This window comes from Lutra lutra, chromosome 1, assembly GCF_902655055.1.
Source record: "Lutra lutra chromosome 1, mLutLut1.2, whole genome shotgun sequence".
In the NCBI taxonomy this organism is placed as follows: Eukaryota; Metazoa; Chordata; class Mammalia; order Carnivora; family Mustelidae; genus Lutra; species Lutra lutra.
Window position 1 is genome coordinate 62183512 of NC_062278.1, and position 24211 is coordinate 62207722.

At 38.1% G+C, this 24211-nt stretch overlaps 1 protein-coding gene across 3 annotated transcripts in view; it reads right to left on the reverse strand.

The window, feature by feature from the left end:
- The window catches only part of ZBTB20 (zinc finger and BTB domain containing 20), an 814654-nt gene that overhangs the window by 359463 nt on the left and 430980 nt on the right, over positions 1-24211 (reverse strand). For all 3 annotated transcript variants that reach the window (XM_047725341.1, XM_047725317.1, XM_047725348.1), the window contains one exon: positions 18328-18375. The gene's annotated coding sequence lies outside the window, so the exon portion shown is untranslated. The remainder of the gene's footprint in view (positions 1-18327; positions 18376-24211) is intronic.

The following is a 24211-nucleotide window of genomic DNA, read 5'->3' on the forward strand; positions in this document are numbered from 1 at the left end:
TTATACAGATTTTTGCCCATAAGAAGCTTATATGTCAAGGCAAGGAACCATTTTAATTATATTTACTCTTCATTTTGAGTATATTTCCTTTTCATATCTGACAAAGACTTTTGAAGTGACTAAAGAAAAGCAAAGCAATCTGATTTTTTTTTAAAAAATTCTTTCATGTATAATCTTTTGTCTGTAATATTCTCATAAAGGCACTGAAAATTTAAAAGAAGGCTTTAGCTATTTTTCTTCTTTTCAAATTAGCAAAATTTGAATTTTTTTCTTCACATGTTTAGATTGGCTTTAAAATCAACAAACCAGAAAATAAGAACATATTCAGCTTAAAAAACACGCCCTTCATGGGCGCCTGGCGTCTTCAAATAGTTTCAGCATCACTCTGAAAACTGGGTTTCTATTCTGTTTTTTAAAAAGGTTGAAAAAAGAAGTTGAAAAATGCATGTGTAGAACTCATACAACACCAAGCCTGTTGTCTTAAGGAGAGAAAACATTTCAGGGCAATGGAAGACCATAACCATTGCTGTAACAAACTCTTCAGCCGGGCAGCAGACCTTGTCAATACTTCCTCGCCTCCACACTGAAGGTACAGGTGGCATTTTGTCTGTGACCTTAAAAAATATCTACCTAAGGTTTGGAGTGGATAATTCTAAAACTGGTAGTGTTCAGGTACATTTTGAAGAATCATTATTTCCTATGTATGACTTTAGGTTATATGGGATTGATAATTTCAAAAGGAGGGACTTTTGGTTAAAGAAAGCTCTCCTGAAATTCTGTCATAAATGTTTCAAATCATCAGAACTATTTAAAATATAATGCCAGAGAAGAGTATTTTATATCTAGAGTACATGAGTATAAGAATGCCCTTCAGAAGTTAGCATTTGTTAATTCATTAAAGATACATTTATTGTGTACCTACTGTATGCTAAGCATTCTAATAGACAAGGACAAACAATTAGATCTGAAAAATAGTAGCAAGGGTATAAATGGGCATGGTGAGAGAGAACAGGGAAGAGATAATAAGTGATTACAATCATAGCTTCCACGAGTTGAGGGCCTGTCATGTATCAAGGCAATATGAACCACTTCATCCCACCCCTGCAGGATAGGTATAATCTTCTCAAAGATGTGAAAAGTCAAAGTGTTGATTGATTATAAAGGGTTTTGTAATGCTATATAATAAAGTTTATGTTTTATTTTATAAATAATGAGGAAACATTTTTAAGGAGAGAAATGATATGATGAATTAAAGGTAACTCTGGTGTTGCATTCATTTTTTTAAATTTAATTTTATTTTTTTTCAGTGTTCCAAGATTCATTGTTTATGTACCACATTCATTTTGATATAGTATCACTACACAACACCACAAGGGTGTGATTTTTTGGGTGGAATTGTGATTCTCTAACTGATCCGGAGTTCATTGCCAATAGAACCCACTATGAATTAAGTAGTATCTGGCTTCGGAAAAATATAGATTGGATGTCACTACTCTTTACTTAAAAAAAAAGTCATCTTTAATGATTTTCATGAACTAGTTACTAGAACTTCCTTCTGAAGCATGCATGATCTGCTTCTGAAAACTGTACAGCCTCACCCCCTAAATTCCATAATGCTTTAATATCTTGCCTCACTAGACCCTTACCATTCCAGATTCTAATATGTCTTCATGCCTCAGTTCCTCTGACAGTCCCTCAGTCCACATTTTTCTACCAGGTGAAAACCTCATTCTCCAACATTGCCTAAAAGATCACAGCCTTTCTGGGTTTTCCTTCTCATTCATCTTAGATTCAACCACTTTGTCTAGTTTCCCACAGCATTTCCCCTATTCTCTTCTACATCAGTGTCTTTTTTGTTCTACTTACACTGAAGGTCTTTGTTTCCAAGTCCCTCTCCTAGAATCTAGAAGGTTAACAACTGAGGGTGTTGACCTTAATCTTTCACCTAAGTTTTACAAACAAAAAAGGGAAATGAAGCATGGAGTATTGAGACACTTGGCCAAGTAATGATATCCAGTTGCTACCTTGCCATAACCAATGCTCAATAACTGTTATATGGATAATATAGAGTCACTCAGGGGCACTTGGTGACTCAATGCATTAAGCTTCTGCCTTCGGCTTGGGTCATGATTTCAGGGTCCTGGGATTGAGCCCTGCATGGGGCTCTTTGCTCAGCAGGGAGCCTGCTTCTCCCTCTCTCTCTGCCTGCCTCTCTGCCTACTTGTGATCTCTCTGTCAAAAAAAAAAAAATCTTAAAAAAAAAAGAATCACTCATTCAATCATTCACTCACTTTTTAATTATTCATTAATTCTACTTGCTCACAGAAGAAACTAAAGACTGCTTTATAAAAAAGGTTTTCTGTTCATTTAAAGAAAAATCTTTTACAAATCAACAGGCTAAGAAAAGAAGTCTATTATATTATGATTACTATTATCGAATCAAATAAATAATGGATACATCTAGTACTTCCCAAGCTAGAGTCAGGAAAACCGGGTTATAAACTGTAGAAAACTGAGGAATGTACCAGCTCACCACTTAACATTACTGCCTCAATATAGCCTATAGGTATTTTACTATTTCATACAAGCATGAGTGCCTGTCCTACTGGCAAAAGTAGATGAATCGCCTGCCCAGAGATGCTACTGAAAGGAAATGAAACAATTTCACAGCAATACAGGGAAAGAAAACACTAACATTTACAAAGTTATTTATTGTCTAGGTCAGGTAGTAGATTCCAAACATGTATTATCTCACTTAAATCCTCATAAAAACACTAAAATGGCTAGTATTTATCCATTTTAAATGAAAACATAACTGAATGTGAGAATCTTAACTAAATTCCCAGAGGCCACTTTACTAAGAAGCTGGGGGATCCAGAATTAAAAAGCTGAAAGCCCTTACTTAGTGTTTTCCATTTATATTAAATTACTTCTTAGAGCCTACTCCTAAACCAAAGAAGTTGAAATCAATGTGAATTTATATTTTAAGGGAAAGTTTTATGGAAGACTTTAATGTGGGCATCAAAAGAGAAAGTAATAGCTAACATTTATTGAATACTACTGTTCTAAACATTTTGGATCTATTCACTCATTTAATCCTTACAACAATGTTTTTGGAGGTGAGTACTATTGTTATAACTTTAAAGTATGGAAACTGAGCCAAAGAGAAGACAATAGACTGTCGCGAAGTCACAAAGCTAGTAAGTGGCTATGCAGTCAGAATTACAGCCCACAGAATTTAATCATCATGTATACCACTCATTAGGCTAAAGGGTTTTTTTTTTCCTCCAAGATTTATTTATTTAGAGAGAGTGAGAGTGGGGAGAGCTGCAGAGGGGCAGAGAGAGCATCTTAAGCAGACTCTGCACCAAATGGGGAGCCTGACACAGGGTGCACAGTCCAACTTGGGGCTCGATCTCACAATCCTAGAACATGACCTGAGCTGAAACCAAGAGTCAGCTGCCCAACCAACTGCACCACCTAGGAGCCCTAGGCTAAAAGGTTATTAAAGGAGACAGCTTAAATGAAATTCTGAGAGCAGGGCATGCCACAGAGTAGGCCTTTATTTTTATTTATTTATTTATTTTTTTTTAAGATTTTATTTATTTATTTGTCAGGGAGAGAGAGGGAGAGAGCAAGCATAGGCAGACAGAATGGCAGGCAGAGGCAGAGGGAGAAGCAGGCTCCCTGATGAGCAAGGAGCCCGATGTGGGACTCGATCCCAGGACGCTGGGATCATGACCTGAGCCGAAGGCAGCTGCTTAACCAACTGAGCCACCCAGGGGGCCCAGAGTAGGCCTTTATTAAATGTTACTGTCCCTCTTTTTCTTCAATCTCTAAAATTTTATAATGTAATAATGATACCTTTATTTTTAAAGTATATTCTGCTTTTTAAAGACTTAACAATATTCGATTTCACAAAAATAGGGTGCTGAATGTAGAATATAGTAAACTAGTATTAAAATGGTATTGAAAAGTATTTAACATTCTGCTAAATGTTATTCATAATATAGATTTAAGTGACAAAGTATGATTCCAAACAGTGTATATGGTGTTTTACCATACATTAAAAGGCACAGAAAAACAACAACAATAACTGAAATGGTATAGCCCCAAAATTTAAAGGAAATTATTTCTGGATGATTGTGAGTGATTTTAATTGTCCTCTTGTATTTTATTCTACATATTATACCATGCCTACGTATGTTTTTCATAATAAGAAAAATAAAATAAAAAAGAATATCTGTGTCAGAAACATTCCTAATTTATTGATACAACACTGAGCAGAAATATCGTAGAATTGTGTAAAATTCCACACTTGTTCAGAGATGGAGCTAGAATAGAACCTAAGATTCCTTATTTCTAACCCAGTGTGTTTTCTCTTATACCCTATTCTCTCCCCACTGGTTATCTTTATAAGGAATTTAAAAGTAACCTGTGGGGGTGCCTGGGTGGTTCAGTGGGTTGATCCTTTGCTTTTGGTTCAGGTCAAGAGATCAGGGCTCTGGGATCGAGCCCTGCATCTGGCTCTCTGCTTGGCAGGAAGCCTGCTTCCCCCTCTCCTTCTGCCTGCCTCTCTGCCTACTTGTGATCTCTCTCTCTGTGTCAAATAAATAAATAAAATCTTTAAAAAAAATAAAAGTAACCTGTGAAGAAGACCCTCTGGTGGGTGGTTAGAGGTGCTGTGAGTGCAAATGTTCTATGAACACATACACACACACACACACACACACACACGTGTCCTAGCACACCAGGCTTCTTAAGTTGCTTATGTAACTGTGTAAGCCATTTTTTTCCCTGAGTCCAAACTGACACTATATATGGCAGACTGATTTTCTCTAATTCTTCACACTCTTTCTATAATAGATCTATACATCCACACATACCACATGACTTTATTATAACTCTCAGTAGTGTTTGTTAATGTGGGGAACAGACTATAACTCTGTTCCCTAGCTTTGAGTTTGGTCAAGTCACCTGCTATGACCAATGGAATGTTGGCAGAAATGCTATGAGTAGTGATTTGGCTTGGCTTCTTATGCCCATGGAATTTGCGATCAGGAAACTTTGTCTCAAGTATCTGGTGTCTTCACCCTGAGTCCCAGAATAAGAAGCATATGGAGAAGTTATGAACCGAAATCCAGCCTGAAAGTGAGCTTCTCAGACTCCACATCGACCTTATGTAGCATTATCACAGCAATAGCAAACTAATATACAAACACCATAAATGTAATCCATGGTGGCAGGTTTTGTATTATACATATATCTATATCTGTCTCTATATAGTATATATACTATATATATATGTATATATATAGTATACATCTACTGTGTCTCTCTCCCTATCTCCCTATCATTCTATATATCTCACAAGTGTAGAAAACCTCCCACTATAGATAGCATATGTATTCACAAATACATGAGGAAAAGTTGTCAGTTGAAAGTTCATAAGTGGAGAAGCTACTATGCTACTATGCTTTTTAGTTAGCCATATATGTGCTTCTCATATTTCACTGCATAGAAAAAAACCATCTGGGATCTTATTAAAATGCATATTCTCATTCAGTAGGTCTGGAGTGAGGCCTCAGATTCTGTATTTCAAACAAGTTCCTAGGAGGTACTGATATTACTAATACTACTATACTGTGAGTAGCAAAGGCAGAGAAGACAGATAGTGGTAGTCATATGGAGGAAATAGCCACAAACAGGGAAGACAGTCTGGAACAGTATGCAACTAAAAATGGAAATAATTTCGACTGTTTATCTTATAATGAAATAATTTACATAAGAGACAGAAGAGTCAAAGGAAATGGGCCTTGCAAACAAATAAAATGACAGCCCTCATGTTAATTGTGAGTATAGATTCCCAGTCATATGTATGTATGTGCGTGTATGTATACACACATACACACATACACATACATGTGCATGCATGCTAATGACTAGTACTAGAATCCCACTCAAGCAGTGTGAATGTGGCATCCCAGGGCATTTTGTAGGAACACAGACACCCTCTGTCCCTTATATATATACTGGTAAACTAATGACCTTGCCGCACTCACTTATAGAAATACCCTACATATATGTTCACTTTCTGAAATGTAGTTTTCTAACAGCAAACGTGTCTTTATTTCTCTATTTTCTCTTTTTGATACTTCATCTACTCTACTAAAATCTATTAGATTAGTTGTCTTAGTTGGCTCAGGCTGCCATAATAAAATACCATAGACTTGTTAGCTTAAACAACAGAAATTTATTTCTCTCAGTTCTGGAGGATGAGAAGCCCAAGATCAAGATGCTGATGAGGGGGCCTCCTTCTGGCTTGCAGATAGCCATCTTCTTACCAGTCCTCGCAGAGGGGAAGCTCTGGTGCTTCCTCCCCTTCCTCCTCTTCTCATAAGGGCACTAATCCCAGTATGGAGGGTCCACACTCATAACTTCATCTAAACCTAATTACTTCCCAAAGGCCCCACCTGCTACTACATATGAATTTTGAGAGGACACAACGTTCAGTCCATAACACTAGTACTTCTCAAATTTTTTCAGGTCATGGCATACATAGAAAAGGGTAGGGGCTCATGGGTGGCTCACTCAGTTAAGCATCTAACTCTTGGTTTTGGCTCAGGGTCATGAGATCAAGCCCCACGTGGGGCTCCACACTGAGTGTGGAGTCTGCTTGACTCTCCCTTTCTCTCTGCCTCTCTCTCCCTCTGCCCTCCCACTTGTGCTCTTTCTCCCTAAAATAAGTAAATAATTCTTAAAAAATAAAAAAGAAAGAAAAGGGTAATATTGTCTTATTCACTGGGATAAACTAGGAGAGATTTGGGGCTTTAGAGGAGGCTCTGCTGAGCTATATATGAGTAACCCTTGGGCTCCAGCTGTTACTAGGCCCTCCCTTAGGGGATCCATACCCATCACACAGAAGTTGGCAAACTATACACTATATACAACCAAAAACTCTACAGAACACAAATAGTATCACCAATCACCATCACTGTTTCTGAGTCTCATTTCAGATCTTTCATAACTGAGCTGATATTTTCTGGAAAACGAGTGTGTAAAGGGGTTTCCTGCACAGCAGATCAATAACCACTACAGAAAAGATGAGAATATTTAGAAAATTATACTGTAAGGCACAGTATAAATTTCAAGAAGCCACTAGAGGAAATAGCAGATGAGATAGTTTCCTTGAAGAATATGTTTTTAAATTTTTAAAACTTTAGACATATCCAGGTATCACAATGGATGTTAATAAAGTAAATGGGAATCACTATTTCTTCCTGAGATAGATACTTGTTTTCTTTTTTGAGACAAATTTAGGAACTGCCAATAGTTTATCTTCTCAGAATAAAACCTTAAAATTAAAAAAAAAACAAAACCTTAAAATTTTTTCTAAAAGTAGGGAAGAAAATATTTTTTTCCATGGGAATATAGCTAACATGCAACATCAGGTCCTTTGGTACTCCCACATGGACAAGATACACTACTTGGAAAACAGATGCCTTTTCCTGGAGTTTTCTTCATCCTTTGCCTTCTTTAGTCCAGACTGGGTCATTGGGTAATAAAGAGGAGGTTTGTGGTGGTAGGGTGATCTTCTTGGTCACCACACCCTGGAAATAGCTTTAAAATTGGGCATTGAGAAGCAGGAAGAGAGTTTTAAACTTTCCATCTCGTTGTTTGTGTTCTGGGGCCTCATTAATTTCTCTCACAGAAGATGGACTCTTCCCTGGTGCTGATTATAGATATAGTGGACTTGCATTTCTGCCTAGAAAACAGGCACCAAGAAGACTTCACCATGTCTCATTCTAGACTGGATTCACATGATGGTAGCAATAAATATCCCTAAACAAGAGTCATTCAAAAGCTTGTTGAGTTTGACCAGATACTTCAATTGGTAGCAGGGCTTGCCACCATTCCTACTGTTTGATCCTGAAGTCCTCAACATCTTTTTTCTCCACCTTGATGTACAAGAAAGATGATATTTAGATTCTAACACATTCTCATGGATTTACCTTGAGTTATTTGCAACTTCTGGAGCACAAACTAAAACATTACCATCGGCTCCCACTTAATAAAGCATGTTAGAAAACACAAGTATATGAGTAAAACTTCATTATAGGAACAATCTTGTGTTTGTTGCAATTTAATTTTTAAAAGAGTAAATCAAATACATATACTCCCGAAGTTTATTATTCATAACAAATCTATTGTAATGCATCTCATGCTTGATTGAAACTAATGAGTGTTTCTTATTACCGACAATAGAAGTCACTAGTATAAATTATGAATTATTCATTCATCTGACAAACATTAATTGAGCATTTACTATATGTCAAGACAGTGCTAGATACAAGAGACCACAGGTGTATAAAACAATGTCTCTTTAGGTGTTAACCAGTACTGACGTGAGCAATTGGGCTTCTGTTGGACTTTGGGAACCAGGATATGAATGGGCAGTGATTCACTGGAGGTAGCAGACAGCAGAGAAGAAGGGGCTGTGAATTGACTAATTAAAACAAACAAACAAACAAACAAACAAACAAGCAAACAATCTGGGTACCTGTCTCATTTTGGATTCCTTCCAAAGAAGAGTCTGCAACAAGGACCTGGGTACAGGTTGTAATTCAGAAGGTGATCTTAGAGGCAGGCATGAAGGAGTGGTGAGTGAGTCAGAGGAGAGGACAACGCAATGATGAAAATGTGTCAAAGGGGCCAGCCACCAGTGTATCAACCGGAGCATAATTCAACCAGCATCTCTGAGACTTGTCCTAATGTCTCCAGAGGTATCCGAGGTATGGGTTTGAAAGAAACAGAGGCCGGAACATTTTTTTCTCCAGTTCTGTTCCTTCTTTGGTTGAGAGTTGCTCCAGGGCATTAAGTGGCTAACCCTGCCCCCCCCCAACGCTTTCCCCTATCTAGTGTAGGTTTCTTGAGCTCCCCCAGCCATGGAAAAGGTCCTGGGAAAGGCACTCCTGAGGTGGGACTCTGGGCTAACACAGAACTGCTTCAAGTGGAGCTGAAATCAGAGGTGAGCTGAGGGGCTGAGATAAGTGTTAGACACATCTGCCCGAGTAGCCTACAAAGACTTCTGGGGAGTGGGGCATAATAAACTGCAGTCTGATCTAGCAGCCCCTAAAGGATGGTCTGGGGAAGGTTAGAATGACATCTTTTTAGTAATTATATTCCACATAAAGTGCCTCTGACTCCTGTAAGAACTCAAACTTGGCGACAGTAAATTCTGAAACTACTCAGGTAAGAAACAGAAAAATGATGATTTGCTAATCGGCTTACCTGATTCTCTGGCTAGGATGTCAAGATTGGACTCAGCAGTTCTTGTGAAAATTCTGACACTCATTCACCAATTATCCCCTAGAAGGTGCTATGTATCGATCTCCCTGTGTTTCAGGGAAGAAATCTTTGAACTGCTCCAAGAAGATTTCCAAAAATGGTGATACATTTTTGCATCATTTTGTCATGACAGGCCTATTGAAAAACTTCCTGACATTCTGAATTCATGGCAGTAATATCTACACTGTTGTATTTGGCTTGCATTTTTGTTTTGTTTTGTATTAAAGCAGAGGAGAAATGGGTAAAGGTTAAAAACTGCACCTAAATGTATTAGGCTTGAAGGCTTTGAACATAAATGAGAAGGTTTACAGGAAGTTATTCAGACCTTTAAGCTTCTATAAACATTTCAACATTGCTGACAAGATCCACTTTAGGTAACCCTGCCCAAGCAGTTTCTGCGTTGCTATATGGGTGAAGGTGAATTTATTTTGCAATTCACCAAGCAGTGTAGGAATCTTCTGGGGAATTTTGGTTTGGGGGCCCAGAGCCCAAGGTTGAACAATAGATACTTTCGTGGTCACAGGAGAAGAACTGATAGACCCCACGTTCTTCTATTATAATGTATAAAAGAAGGAACTGGATTCCTAATCCCTAGAAAATGTGGTGGTGGTAATAGGTGGGTTATGGTCCCTTATATGAACATATATGGCTTCCCTCTGACAATGAGTGGGCTAGTCTTTAAAAAAATTCTGAAAGAGAAAAAGAAAAGCTCCAGGGACCATTTAGGCTCTGTCAGTGAGTTCCATCCGAAGACATCAAATCCAGTTGCACAGAAACCAAACGTCAATATTTACAAAGCTCTTTCCATCTTATATCCTGCTTCCTTTTTCTTTCGTGCCTTTCCTGCTTTTCCTTCCTCCTGATTCCCTTGATGCTTTACTTCACCCTCTCTCCCATTTGCGCTCACTCTCCCCACCCCCGTTAGTCAGGCCCACCACGCGTTCATCCCCAAAGCGGCTTCAGTGACAGAAAGGAAAGGACTTCAAACAAAGCCATCGTCCAACACACAGAGCTCCAGTCCCCTGGGGGACTGTGACTGGGGCAAAGCCTGAGGAGGGGCGCTCACCCCTCTGGGGCTCTTCAACCCAACAGGCGATTAGGCTTCAGCCGGCTGATAGCTGTATGGAGCCTCATGATTTCAAAGCTTTCAGAGGCTGACAAGGACTTGCTAATTTCAAACTTTCTAACCAATTACAATCACAAAGAACTCAGGACAATAATCAGTGAGCAAAATGAAACTGCTGGAGTGAAGCAGCCCTAGCAGGTTTCGCTTTTGTGGCTCTGCACATGACGTGCAGCTGGGACTCTGCTTCCACAAGTAAATAAAAATGCATTATAAAATAAAAACATGCACAATGGGTCCCTCTTGCTGTCTTGCTCCTGATAGTTGGGTCTGGAGGAACCCTGTCCTGCCTGTAGCCCATTAATTTCTGATGGTGTTAATTAAAAACTTTTGATGCTGGTTTGAATGGAAAATACCTCAAACAGTGTTTCCTCTATTGAAACACTAAGTTCCAAGTCTTGAATTATTAGGTTAAGTTCTGTCACAGCAGTGAGACCAACATAAATGCTTTTCATACCATCTGACTACTACTACTAATAATAATAATTAGTAATAATAAATGAAAAGAAAGAGGAGAAACTGTTTAGGTTGAAACTCCCTCATTTCAACCTGTTTTGCTTTGTTTTGTTTTTAGAACTAAATTGAAAATTCGGGTCCCTGAGTGTAGAACATATGATATTTTAAAAATCCTTTTTCAAATCCTTACAGAACATTCAAATCACCCAATGTTCCAAGACCTGAATTTTTTATATTTTAAAATGGGGAAAGCTGCTTAAAATAAGTGAATCAGCTGCTAAGTGATTTCTCTCTGTCTCTTCCCCTACTCTCTTTTGAGAGGCTGAAAAAATGCTTAAAATGGTATACGCAATTGATATGTGCTGCTTAAGAAGCTTAATATAATTACTGAGGACTCTGATTTTCTATTTAAAATGAAGACAGACTGGGGCAATAGAAACTATGAGTTGTGAGTATTTGTCCCTCTTGAGGTATGGAAAATGTTTCCAAACGTCTAGTCCACTGCACATGGTAAGGGGTTTCAAGCAGTTATCCACAGGGCTCTCTGTCCCCCCGGAAACCTAGGGAAACCGAGGAAATCCTGACAGCAACGTAAGGAGCCAGCGTGACAGATGCTGTGCAGGAAGCCAGCAAATAAAAATGCATCTCTGCGATCCAATGCTTTGTGAAGTGCTAACCAAACCAGCAAAACATTCTGATTGGTTTCTAAGACTCTCCTCCAATTTGATTTTTTAACCATTCTTCCCTCTTGTGCAGGCTCCTGAATCCCCAGACACCTCGTGGGAGAGGGCCCTCAAATGTCAATTCACGGATGCCCTTTTCTCTCTTCTGCTCTCATGTACTTCACTTTCTCTCCCATTTTTCATCTCTCAATCTGTTTATTCATGCTGTCTGCAACATCAGCTGAATCCTTGAGGGACGACAAAACTTTCCTTTTTTACCCTGAAGGTCTTCATCAGTCTTATTCTTGTTTTGATCTACGCATCCCTAAAGTGGATGAAGTTCTGCATAAAGAAAGGCGAAGCATTTTGGCAAATCTCCTTTCCTTCCCTCCCTAACCGCAGGCTGCACTGACCTCACCCTCTTGCAAAAGTTTGCCGAACTGGCTTCCCGGCCTAATGTGACATGATGGGGATCCTTCAGCAACATCAACAACCACAACAACAGACAACCCTCACCGTAAAGCACGCGAGGGGAATATGTAGAGCCATAGCAAGAACTAAAACTCCAAAAAGGACGTTAGGCCTGAGCAAACCACAGCATGAATCTATTTGTTCACAAAATTTATGAATTTTCCTGGGTAAATTGACAGACGATATTGTCTACAAAGGACTAGTAAATGTAAATTAACTAACAGATATGTAGCAAATGAGTGCATTTAAAGATGATTTCCAGCTGAAATGATTTTTCTTCCGAGAGACCAAGTTTTTGTTAAACTTAATCCTACTCTCTTCCCTCTCCAGCAGCAGAAACATCTGGTCGGTTTTAGATTCCCCTTGGATTTCCAACTTCAAAGGGAATTATAAAGAATAACAAATTCATGTACCGGCACTAAAAAAATTAGAGCAGCAGGAGAGAATGGTAAAATTGTCCTTATTTGACTGCTAGTGACAGGCGCCACAGGCAGAACTATAAGAAAAGACAAAGGCAAGATCACCAGTTGACAACCAGAGTTCCTACAAGGGACAGAATCTTTGGTTACATGCAAATATGCACAGAGTCCTTAGCAATCTATAAGGAGATTTCTCCTTGCTTAAAGAAAGAAAAAAAAATTAAAGGAGTTAGAAGGTGAGAGAGAGAGGTAGGAAGAGGAAGGAAGGAAGGAATGGAGGAAGGAAGGAAGGAAGGGAGACATTTACCTGCCACACAGTAAGCAACCGCAAAAGTTTGTTCAAACAATGATCTGGAGAAAATCTTAAGGACTCAGCCCCTGGGTTTTTTATTTGATCGAAAACCTGAGTTCTGATTTTACCAAGGGCTAGATATGCCGTCTCAGAAATAACTCAGGCTCCTAAAAATGCACTAGAGTTGTCATCTCCTCCTAAAAGATGAGACCTCCAAGAGTCTCTTCCTTGCCCTGGATCTTTGTCAAAGGATGGCCAGAAATCAAAGTCCTCCATGAGTGGAGGACTAGGGTCTGAACAAACTATTGGTATTTGCTGTTGTGCCAAGTTACGCTTGACACCACTTTGTAGAACTGGATTTATCTTTCTCCTCTGTCATGTACTAGGAAAACTGAAACATACTTCTTAGAGTGCAGGTCTTGATATAATCAAAAAGAAAGTAAGAAAAGTTAGAGAAAGTGTAATTTTGCCAATAATTAGCTCTTATAAACAGCTCTTTTCTTTCCTTTTTCATGTACAATGTGTATAGCAATAACAATAAAAATAAACAAGATGTGATTAACCAATCAACTTGCTCATGGACAGAGAGAGAGTTAAGGTCTAAAATGTCTTTAAATAATTAATTATAAAAGTCTTTAAACTTAGTGTTCAGAGGTTACAGTTCCCCACACCACAAATACATTAGGTTGATTCACAGAGTGGCCCTCAAAAACCAGAAAGCAAATTACTTTTGACCAAAAAAAATTTATCAACAGCATGTCAAGAATATTTCACAGGGTAGGATAGAACAAACAGAACTAATTCTCTGTGGACCTTAGCATGGTTTACAAATTGAGCAGTCCCCCAAAGAGAAGACCATCTCCCAAGTAAGCTGTCTGTATAAGAGGCTTTGAGTCATCTTTAATGAAGGAAGAAAAAGTTAAGACTTTTCTTTAGCATTTCCAATGTAAAAGGACTGAGCTGGCTGGAAAAACATCTTGAGTGTCTGTCTTGCATGGGGTTTTCAATCTTCCCTTGCCACTCCAGGTAAAGCAGGATCACCCTAGTGATCTCACTAAGAGAATGTTGTAACTCCTATCCTGATGGTAATTGCATATGATGATGTATTGCACATCCAATAACGTTTGTCCAGAAAATATGCCAACTTTGTGAAACATGGATCTGATCATATAAATAAACCATTTTTTTTTCTTTTGCAACACTCTATGTCTTTGGTCTAAAATGAAAATCCTGGCTTGACGCAGGCATTTACAAAGGATTCCCTGCCCTGTATAAGCAGAATCATCCAATGATGATTCTGAACTTATCTAGGGAGAGGAAGTAGAGGATATGGAATACTATTTTATTCCAAGAAATGTTTTATAGCTTGAGGATAGATATGGTCCCAAATAACAACAATTGAGCAAATACCAGACCCAAAGGCAGAACATAAGGAAACCCCACACACATATACCAAGAAGCAAACACTATCGTTAATAATAATAATTATTATTATAGCTATTATCAGAATGAGGCATTGATGGATCACTTGGGTATAATATATAATAGATTAGCTAGAAAGAACCAAGGGTAAACTTATGTTTATCTTTAAAAGGCAGTTTGTATTCTGGTTTATATGTCATGAATTACATAATTAACATGTATGATAACAGGATGCAGGAACAGATGAAGACTTATACCTTTATTTCAGTTGCTGTATTGTTAATATCAATCTTAAAAATAATGATGAAAAGGTTAGCTGTTTTAAATTATGGGTGTTATGGGGTATGGTAAAATATCCTTGCAGCTTTAAAATAGTGGCATAAAATATATATTTAAATTATAGAACTTGTTATTGGACATTTCTGTCTATAAATGAATGATAAAATAAATATACAAAATAAAAAAAAAACAAAAAAAATAGTTAGTGGCTAGAACCCACCTATCTTTCCTTGGAATGCCTATCTCAATGTCAAGCCATTAGATCCTTACCTGACCTTTTCAGAGCATTTTAATGGTGGTAACACCAAACCAGGGTAAAGGAGAAATAGGATCAGAAGGCTGAGAGGGAAAAAATGAAATGGGAAGAAAAAAAAGTTTGTATTGTTTACACCATCTAGTCTGGCAAATTTTACAGATGCTTTCTGTTTGCTTGGGGTAGTTTATTGCTTATGTTATTTCTTTTCTTTTTCCTCCATGTGCTTCCCTCTACCAACTTTGGCTGAAAATACTTTGTATGTGTCCATACTGTAAGCCCTCATATTTTTGTAGAGATTTAGTGTAGTGAAGAGCACTTTTTCTTCCCCTTCTTCTTCCCCAAGGGTTAGGCATATCAATATTCTAGCTACTCACTTTCGAGGCCAATGGAAAATGTGCTCCTAAGATTAAATAGACCTGAGTAACACATAAATCCAGTTTATACTGATGAGTATGTTACATAGTTACTCACATCCTGAATTTCTGATGAGTGGAATACACCTTTTGGACAACACACTACTACTGAACCATCACTGACTGCAATTCAAAGACAGCGAGACAAGACTAAACCCTAACTCTAGGTTCTCTACAGAGAGCATAATTTGCACAGAGCTCTCTTCATCTGCGGAGCTCTGTGTGCAAAGGATCTAGTCTAGCCATAGAAAACCAGGTTCTTTAAATATTCTCAGAGCAAACTAGAGCAATACTTACAAGCACATAGGGAGTGCCCTTTGTTCAACAATATACTGTCTCTTTTGACCCTCACTTCCCCAAACAGCGCTTTTCTTTTTTTAATTATTCAGACTATTAATATATAATTCCTCCCTTTCAAACTTTGTAAGTGCCCCGTTAGGAAGAAACCTTTTCTTTCTGCCAATAAATCTTTTAAAAAAACGATGCTTTTAAATCCAGTGTTATGTTTGGTTTAAGTAGATCGGCCATATTTATCCACTATGGGTTAGCTGCAGCCACACTGGGCTTCTAAAGTAGTCAGAACACTCTGGTTTCCTTTTACCTCACATACAGAATTGTATATAAACAGCATATATCCCATAATGATAAAACTAGCAGCAAATCATCATTCTGAATCAAGTAAGAATAGTGCCCCGAAAAAAGATCCCCCAAGAAGCCTAGCCAAATCTGTCAAATGTCTCTCTGGTCAACCGAATTGCCCTTTGGATAACAGGTGTACCTAAGAATATTATGAAACACTCTGACGGGACTTTATGATCAATTGTAACATTTTAAGAAATACAATGGCAGCATACTCAGAAGAAAAATACTCCAAATACAATGATTAGAATTATCTAAATGTTTGTATCATGAACATGTGAAAAAGTCCTTATGGGCCTAAAATCTCGATGGACTAAATGCTATGATGTCTGGGGTTTGCTTCAAAATGATATGGTAGCAGCATAGGAAATGGCAGGCCAGCCTGGGGATGGGTCCATGGGAGTTCACTGGAGTAGTGTGTCTATGTTCACGTATTTGGAAGATTTCATAACAAAAAATTCAAAAGTACATACTGATTTGAACTTTCACTCCTCTAGTCATTATTGATTGATTCATTTACTCTTTACATGCAAGACATTGTGGGGGCATAAAAAGTGAAACAAAACAAAACAAAATAACCCCACAATACTCTTGTTGCATATTTAGATTAAATAAGGAATCATATATACTTATGTAAGATGATGTTCATAGGAACCATGTAATTACATGTAAAATTCTTAGGTTAAATTTTGAAAGCAGGACAGAAAATTAGGTACCACGTATGTTTACAATGTGTTTTTTAAAAAATATATCCTCAGGGGAAAACGAGAATAAAGAAATACATCAATGGTTATTAATGATTGGATTTAAATTATGGAAATAATTACTTGTATTTTTCTTCATTTTACTCCTATGTGCTTTTCAAAATTATTTTTAATGAGCATGTATCATTTTCAAATGAAAATAAATTTTTATTCATTAGTGGATAAGATGTGCTCTCCTCTCCCGGGGAGCTTTTCACTAAAACAGAGAAACTGCAAACACACAGCTTTGCCCAGATACTTTAAATCTTCATACCTAGAAGTGAAATACACCCACAGGAAAAGAAATGTCAATACAGATTTTTATCTGATCATAGAAACATAAAGAGCTTTCTGTGTGTTGGACAGAAATAGGGGAGGAACCAGTTTCTCTGCAAGCCAGAAAGTGAAATTCAGGCCATTTTTTGATGAGATCCTTTTGCGATGAAAGCAATGGGAGCAACAGATTTAAGTTACCAAGTAAGCCTGTCCCTTGAGACCTGACGCTCACTTATAGGAGTTCCTTTTTGGTCAGCATAAGAAATAAAGCGTGGGAGTGGGGGGGTGGGAGTGGTTATAATCCTAAAGGCTGGAGGCCTTCACTGGTAAGATGGGTATGTTCAGAGAGACAGAGGTAGATGTGCGACAGAATGAGAAACAAAAATACAGCAACAACTATGGATTATGTGCAGTAGATATGGAAAGTCCCCACTAGAGAGCTATCTTTATTACCCCAAGAGATTATTTTCCTCATTTTATGCACATTCATATAAAGTGAAGTCAAGAGTATAACTTTTAAAGGTTTGGATGAATATGATGTTCATGACTAAATAAGCCTGGCTAGAGCCAGGCAGAATATCATCAGATGCCAGGCAAGTCACCCCCTCTGGTCCTCCTCCCTCTCCAGTACACTTGCCAGGACATTTCAACGCCGGCCAACCTCTAGCAAACGCTAAGCTCTTTTAGGCTCTTTCTGACTTGAGGATGCTTTACGAGTACACCCTTAGTCCTAACCTGCACTCTACTCCCAGCCACTGAAATCTCAAGAATTCTAGAAGGCCATATACAATACCAACCTTTTTGAAACTTCACCAGTTTCCACTAAAAGACACACACACCCTCAAAGCTTTCAAAGCTAATCTTACTCACAGCTCTGGTCTTGGTCCTCTTGGCTCAAAAAAGAAGCGGCTATCTGTATTCATGTTCCTAAAGGACACTTCCCCTTCCATTTGTGGGTGTAAACAAGAGCAATCATATCTGATTTTAAGATTGATTCAAATGAAGAAAATACATTTCAAATTTTTAGTGTATCATAGAATAATAATAACTAGTTCAAAGTATCACAAAATGTATTCGGAAGTTCTGTTTTTGTTTGTTTAATGCCAAAGCATCCAATGTTCCACGTGGGAAACATCAGTTTCCAACCTCACCACATCACCCTCTCTGTCCATTCAGGCATCTCCTTTGGAAATCTGTATCCCCGGAGAGCTGCCAAACAAGTCCTTTGAATACTTCTACCTCTGGGTGGCAAAATTATCATGAAATGTTTGTTGAAATCTGTGATTAGAGGCTCTTGGGATCATGTTTCTAATCATTTTAAATGATAGTATTTCAAACAAACAAACTGGACATAAAATCTGTACCCTTCACCAATGTCAAAATAAGTTCTATTCAAATTTAGTATTTGAGAAGATGGACACACCACAACCTTTATATTGAATTCTTTCAGAGTCTGGGAGAAACACACTTGACTTCTTGGTACCTCAATATTGTAGACTGCCATTTAGGGATAACAGAAGTTACTCACCGGACAGCAAAGTTGTGAGGAATATCCAGTTAGTGATGGCGAAACATTCTGAAATGAAAAGAATATCATAAATGCTGGGCATTTAATAAATGCATGACAACACGATGATCATGGGGGAAAAAAACCCATCTGCTTCTCACCTTGGGATGCTGACTCAGTGATACTACACAGACAGTAAAGGAGACTTCCTTTTGGGAAGGACATACAAGTGTACGCTGGGAAAGGGGTGTGTGCAGCTGTCTTCGGGCTCAGCTTTAAGGGCTCGAACCAGTTGCAACCAGTTGTGGATGACTTGCTGCCCATTTTTGCAATTCACTGTAACTTGTATTGGGAAAGTTATGTTTTATGGTTAATTATCCATGGTCTGTTTGAAAAAATAAATCAAACCATTGTGAACCACCAGGATTTGCAGCTCCATTTGAACTTTACTGTACTTTTGATTAAACATTTTTATAAATAAAAACAAACTGGTTTCTTCTTGTTTTTGGTTGTTTGTTACTTGTGTTCTGGATATAAATATTGTGGCAATGGTGGGAGAACGAGTTATGGATTATTTACCCTTGGTTTCATGAGTTGTGAGTTACTGGCCTTATTCTCCTTCATGAGTATAAATAAATGTATAGTATTAAATTCCAAGTCCTGTAAGACAAATGGAACGACTGAACTGAAACCTTTTAAAACCAAAACCTTTTATGCTAAGTCACAGAGCAACAAAACAAACCCCAAATTAACATTTAAAAAGCTTCTACTGTGGAGCAACAAAATCCCCCAATATTATATAATCTGCATTTTAAAAACTGCTTGCCTAACGAGCAGCAGTCTATCAATGATTCCACATGCTTGTCTTTTCACTGCTTTTATAATTTAGAAGCCATAGGTGGTTTATCAGAGATCACCTCCCACCCTCAATATCACCACCAGAAAGGAGCCTTGAAAACAACCAGCATAACTAACTGAAGTAAAAACTGATTTAGAAAGATCTGGAATTATTGTAACTAAAAGTAGTGAAACTCTACGTAAAGGAAGAACTTTATAAAAATTTGTCTATGGTCTTCATCCTGACACTTATATAAATAAAAGGAGTCTGAAAGACAATTGTCCAGGGAAAACGAGAAAAGCCAAGATTCAAAGGACCTATGGCACAGGGCAAGAAGAATGTGTTTGAAACCCAGAATCTGAAGCTCCCAACACATCTGCCTATGGCACTTAATGAGGACCACCAAAGTAGCTTGCCAAAAATTATGTTCTAAATCATCTACTGTTCCATGCAGCACTGACCACTGAAAAAGACCTCTAGGAAACATAAAATTAACTTCTGCTATTTGCTACTTTTATAAAGACAAAGACAGGATAATAAGGGCTTTCTTATAAAATGGGGTGATCTGTCCATCGCTGGGACCTGAAGAGCACTGTATCAGATTTCATCTTACCCTTCCTTCCTCTCAAGGTTTGCTGCTCACCTGCATAAGCACTGTGAAGGAATGGCTATGGAAGGCCCCTCACCAGCTCACAAAAATGTGGTAAAATATTTATGAAGGGGCTACTATTTGCAAGGCACAGCTAGAGTAATTCTGCTTGAAGGTAAGTCAGTGGCTAAGGTTCTGTTGCAACATTTAAAAATATCTCTTACTACTGCCAACGGGGAGGAGAAGCGAGGTTGAAAGTGTTACGAAGGATTTCTGAAGAGTTAGAAACTGTTTAAAACTCTCCCTGGCTTCTTGGATGCCGTGGGAACAGAAAGTTTAGGCCTGCCGGCCCTTCGAAGCCTGGATCCCACATCACCAAAGGAAAACTCGAAGTAGCCTATATGTTTTCCAAGGTCCTGGTTACAACTGAAAATGAGGGCTGACCTGAATCAGTTGGCAGCCATCGGACATTGAAAGGTCAATTCTGCCCTAAGTATGGGTTCAGAGAGTGTAAAAACCCACCGAAAATGAAAACGGAAGCTATTCTGAGAAACAGGCCGAAAAAAAAGTTTGAAGATATTTTACTTGAAGACATTTTCCTCTATTTCTTTTATAATACACACCTCCAACTCTTTTTGACAACCAAGAAAATGCTCTAGCTATAGAATTCTAAGTTTTCTTTTAAATCCAGGCAGCCCATCTGAAACTCAGGATACACAAAACGACTCCTAAGTGCTTGGTTACAGATGAATAATCATGTTCAAATCGTATTATAAAGTATGGCATTTTACATGATGCAGGTATATATGTACAGAATTGCATTCCTGGAATCCAAACTCAGCCATGACACATGGAGAGGGACACTCAGAAAACGTATACCTAGGAATATGATTTCCTGGTGAAAGAACAGAGTATTCTGACCAACTTTCCTTATTTTTCCCCAAACAAATTTACCTGAGCTATAGATCCTTTTAAGAAAAAAAAAAAAAAAAAAAAAAAAAAAACAACCAGGAAGCATACTGATAAAATACCTAAAAAGTATATACGAGCTCACTCATTATACATTAAGACAACTAAAGATGCCCCCTTGGCCTCACAGATACAGAGACATGATAATCCCAATCCTCTTGATCAGTCAGTTGCTGCAAGAGAGACACACATTGAGGCACTGAGACCTTTAAAAACCAGATAAAACTCTCCTGGCTATGATTTTTATCTTTATGCACCAGATTTTTCCATACAGAGAGAATCCTAAATTTAATAGCTAACACATAGGTGAAAGGTAAACAAAATAGGACATAGCCAAAATCTTTTTTTTTTTTTTTTTTAAGTGCAGGCACACTCACTGCTTATCTTCGGTCAAATCAAAGGAACCAATTTCATCTGGCTTTTCCATCCAGAAGGAAAGTACGATCTGGAGGAATGTTCCTGATCTCCAGTATAAGGGGATTCATTTCCTTGCCTCCCCGTCTTGGATTGCATTATGAGTGATCAGAACTAGTACCAGCCACCACCTCTCACACATATTTTCCCCTAGCAGATACCCACCAGTGCCTAGGCCTGTGCACCCATTTTATGAACATTCAATAGGCAGAAACTACAAAGGAAGAATAAAACAAAACCAGAAAGTCTTCCAACGTCCCTCATCAAGTGCATGTCTGATTCCCAGAGGACATCAGTCCATTAAATGAAATAAAATATTATAAATGGGGACAGAAGACTAATAGACCTCATACAAATCTCACTGTGTTCCCACTTAAGCTGGGTAGAGAGTTATTCTGGTGAAAAAGTGGGGGGGGGGCGGTGTGGGAAAGGAGTGAAGGGCTACAAAGAGACAAAGAGACTTAGAGGTGGTGCAATGAATTCCCTGTGCCAGGGAAGAGTGTGACAGAAAGTTCTAAATGGAAATTCCAGAAACTGCAGGCTCCTAGCAGAACTGTTGTTTAGGGGATGAATTCTATAGGGAGTTTGAATCAAGTGTCTGTGCTATAGCATCTAGATGTTTCTTCTTTCATTAAGACTTTGGAGTTTGTCATGAGAAAACAAAACAAAACAAAACAAAACAACCCAAAAAACATTAGAGCTTTCTACAGCCCCCAAAGTAAAAGGCGAGAGAAATACAAGGTTTATATAACTGGCTTTTTACATAAATATTACATCAGGATACATTTCAAATGAAAACACACACACACACACACACACAGCCGTCTTCCTTATTCTCTATTTTAAAATTCATTTCATACTTTAAATGTTGTTGATTTTTCACAAAACAAGTAAAAACCAAGTCAGCATTAAACACCTCAGAATAATTTCAGTCTTTTATTACTTGGAAAATTCACCACATCATGGAGGGTCACAAAATCCTGTTTTAAAGTCAGTGAAGGCACTGACAATTATGGGATGTTTTGCTGCAGCCTAGGGCAACTAGAAATGGCCACGGATGTTAACTAACTCCCTCCTCAACAGTCTGAGAAAAGGGAAAAAAAAAACTGTAAGTTTCCCCATCTGTTATTTCCTTTTTTTTTTCTTTTTGGCTGTGGAAAAGTAAAATTATGCAAGAGCTTTTGAATGTAAAGGCTGTGTGTGCTTTTTCCCTTTTTGTCTCTGTGTACCGGTTATGTGATGTTGCGTAACTGAGTACAGAGTAGGCGGTTAGCGTTTACTATTGATTTACACTATGCCATCTAATGAATTCATAGCACTAAAAAGAAAGGAACGAGAGGGGGAGGGAGGAAAAAGAAAGGAGAGGACGACAAGAGGAGAAAGGAAGAACAGAGGAAAGAGAGAAAGCTTATTTAGAGACACAGTTCTAAAGCCTAGAATAGTTTCATTCTTGTTCCCTCTAGCTCTGACCTCTGGTTATTGTTCAGGTCTCAGAAAAATGGACTTTGAGCTAGTGACCCCAATATTCCAACCTTATTTCTAACTAGGATTACTGGCAGGTAAATGTATGAAAGTACTAATGTGTCAAATTACTTGAAAGCAATTCCACTCAACTGTCAGACTTCTCCATATGCACTTACTATCATTCTCTCTATGCATTTGTGCCTCTGTATCTGTGATAGCCAATGCTATAGCCCCACTAGTTTACCTAGTCCCAAATACTCTTTGAAAGACACACGAGGCAAGTAGAAATATGTTCTACCTTGCCCATCTCCTTTTAAAATTGCATGAAGAATGCATTAAGAAATCTTTGAAGAGGTCACGGCTTTCCTTCGGAAGAAGACAGGCCACCAATTATTTAGCTACCCAGAACTGCCTAATACAGGATAATCAATGAGAAATGGGCAAAAGGAGGAAATCTTCTAAACTGATGAACAACACTTGAAAAAGAAATTCAAATGATTTCTTACATTATGCTCATGGAGAGCACTTAAAATTTAACTTTCGATCAAGATTGATGACAGACATTCCTAGCCCTCAGTGTTTCCCATGTCGTACTGTGAGTTCCTAAATCATAGGCCAGAAAGTAAGAGCGAAGTTGGTTCTGCTGCTAAGGACAGGACCTTCCTGTACCTGAGTGCCCTCCTCTGGCTGAGAACAACTAGTAAGGTGAGGAAGAGAAAGAGAAGTTCTCGTTATTAGCAGCCAGCTCAAGGACAAGGCAGGGACCTTGTTTTCCTTCCTCAGTGTGGGTTTGGAAATGGTGACTAGGAAAAATCACAGCCAAAAGAAAGAATAAGAATGTGAGCTTTCATTTCTCATCATCCAATCATCTCTTTTCACCCAATTTAGTGTATTAAATATTAAACAGATGCCTACTCATCCATTTGTCAGGGCTGCTTTAATAATGGATGTTGTGTGTTGAGCACCTAGCACAGTGCTTGGCACATTCTCTATGCCCAGCAAGTATTTGTTGAAACCGTAAAATGATTATGGAGAAACATCTCTGTAAGAAAAGTAGCTTAAAAAGCCTAAGAAAAAAGAAAAAAAAAAAGCCTAAGAAAAACACATTCCCACGATTTACAGGAAATCTTAAGCTATGTTACTCTATGATTTATCTGTAGACACAAAATGATGGTATAGAGGAAGTATCAGACAGTTATTTGGGGACAGTTGTGTTCAGTTCCATTTTATCGGAAAAAAGCTTAACAAAAATTATAATGCTGATAGCATCAGCAAAGTTTTGTGTTCATTTCCACTAGCCCTTTTGGACTATTTTTCATTTCAGTCTTGGGCACAGAAAAGTCCATTTTAATTTCCATGGACACATTCTAAAGGAAGAGTCATGGGATATCAACATAATTCATCTTTTAAAAAATACTGAGAAGAATGTAGCCATTTAGTAATGGGAGAGAATATAGCTTTTTGTTGAAGGGCAAGGCAGGTTGAGTTTTGATTAGGTTATGCAAATTTAAATTAATAGCAGGGCAACCAAGAATGTACTGATTTCCATTTTCTTGGTTAAACAGGAGTTTTATAAGAAAAATATTCTGGATTAGAGAGTCAGAAATGCCATCTTTCAGTGAATTGGTGAA